The following is a 2,591-nucleotide window of genomic DNA, read 5'->3' as shown; positions in this document are numbered from 1 at the left end:
AGGACCAAGAATCTTACCCGGTGAGAGCGAGATAAGGACCAAGAGTCTTACCCGGTAAGTGAGGGCGACAACTCTTACCACGGTAAGCGCTTACCAGGTAAATTGTTGCATACGATGTAGTTTTGGTGGACTAAAATTTTACAAGTAAGCACTTACTAGGTAAGTGTTTGGTAAACGGCCCTTTATACAATCATACAAACCTAGTCTTGCCAAAACAAACAAACTCATGTTTCACAAGTTTAAAGCAGAGGTACAGATAAGACATATAGTAAACTAAACCATTCAGACCATGCCACCAAATCTAAACCTAATCTAATGTAAAGAGGTTGTGCCATATGTTAAACTAATTCAATCAGACTATGCCACCAAATCCATGATCAAATTAGATCAGTTCTTAACAAATGAACAAATCATCAAAACCAAAATGCATAACTGATAAACTGTGTTTACCATTAACACCCTCAACCCTTGAGATCCATACTTACAAATATAAGTCGATGAAAATTCATATAAATATAGAACTCATAGACAGATGAATAAACAAAAGATAGGAACTTTGCATTTCCTTTCGGACTTCAACCTGCTTCTGTTTGCACTCATACTCAACGGGTAAACAATATATTAAGGATATGAATTTGTCCCGAAATACTTTGTAAATCATGTATATAATCCATTGTATCAGAAAGTAATTTGAGCTCACATGCAATGTTTGATTGGGTTTGGTTGCAAAATTAACACCAAAAATGCATACATTTGTCGCTCAAGTGTTCGATTATTAGTCAAGCTGAATCAATGCTATCGTGGATTGTTATCTGCAAAAAAGTAATTCTGTCTTAAATCTTTTGAAAGGGAAATTGGCGATAATTGATATAGATGAAACAAACAATTTGAGGATTTGAAGATTTACAGACAATTATGCTTCCACAATTTACCATCCGGTGACAATAGAGATCAAAGTTGTTATGCTAACATACTAAATCTGATGCTTACGTAAAAGGTAAGCAGTAAAAGAAGCTCTGCAATTAAATTAAGCTTATATGACCTACCAGAAATGGAGTACAACCCAAACATCAAAACCAGTAAATAACAATACAAAATCAGTAAAATGAAGCATTTTAACAAACACTTGGCATACATAAGCAAAACCCAAGCAGATTATTGAAAGCAATACAAAATCAGCAAAACTCAAAAGCAAAACCCAAACATATTCTTGCCAATAGAGTACAATGTAAACAGAAATTATAGGCTTAGGCTTAAGATTTTCTCACGAAATCAATAAATAACAATACAAAATCAGTAAATGAAGCCCTAAACCCAAAACCCAAAAGCAAAACCCAAACATATTATTGCCAATTGAGTACAATGTAAACAGAAACGAAATCAGTAAATAACAATACAAAATCAACCGAAACAGATAAATGAAAGCAATACCTGAAATAGCAGATGGAGATCGACGATTGAAAGCGCTGATTGGGAAGGCCGATTGAACGATTAAAGGGAAGCGATGAAGCTAGGGACGACTCTTAAAGGAAAGCAATACAAAATCAGCAAAACCCAAACAGATAAATGAAATGGCATTGTTCATACCTGAAATAGCAGTGGAGAGCGAAGGTAACACAGGGAGGGACGATTGAACGATTCGGCGGTGATGATGTGCGGTGATTGGGAAGGACGATTGAAAGCGGTGATTGGGAAGGACGATTGAACGATTAAAGGAAGCGAGGGACAACTCTTAAAGGGAATCATTTGGGGAGTGGGATAAATCTTGAATCGTCGTCTTGGGAGCCGGGTAAGCAGAAGCGTGGTCTTGGGGGAGAGGAGCCGGGTAAAGTAAAGAGACGTATTGGGGGAGGGAGGCGGGTAAAGGGAAAGTTAAAAAAAAAAAAAAAAAAGGATATAAAGGGTATTTTGGGTATTTAAAATTTTAAGACTTTAAGACATTGAGTAAATTTGCTTAATAAAGTAGTATAGATAATATACTGATAAATACCTTTGACACTCTAATTAATAATTTATTGTTTTATCAAAAAAAAATCTTATGGTGTAACTTTTGATAATAATGATATGATTTTGTTGTGATATATAATAATGTGATAAAATTGTGATAATCGAAAACTAATGATGATCCTGTCCACAATTATTGGATCTGTCTGTTCATCATATAATTTGTAGTTTTTCCCTATTATAAACTAACCGTTTTTTAAAACGAATTTAATAATTAAAACCAACTGGATTTTAAAATAAAATAAATAAAAACTTTGAAAATATTAAGTCATAATTTCCTATTAATTATACTTTGTGTTTTCAAATATTACTAGAAGAGTACTCGCACAATGCAACAAGATACATCTCGATTTTAATATTTTATTTTATTATTTATCTCTGTCGATATTATGATACGGTTTTATGTCTTTTTAAAAAAACAGTAATGACTTTATTTTTGAATAAAATATAAATTTGAAAATATCATAAAACTTTAAAAAAAAATATTGATGTTAACATCAAATCAACTATTTAAAAGTTTTTATTTTTTATGTAATTTATTTATTTTTATTATAATTTAATTTAAGTTTAATAATGAAATAATTTAT

Source organism: Cynara cardunculus, assembly GCF_001531365.2.
Source record: "Cynara cardunculus var. scolymus isolate 2C chromosome LG 9, CcrdV1, whole genome shotgun sequence".
NCBI classification, from domain to species: Eukaryota; Viridiplantae; Streptophyta; class Magnoliopsida; order Asterales; family Asteraceae; genus Cynara; species Cynara cardunculus.
The sequence above is the reverse complement of the archived record's forward strand: the minus strand, read 5'-3'. Positions refer to the sequence as shown.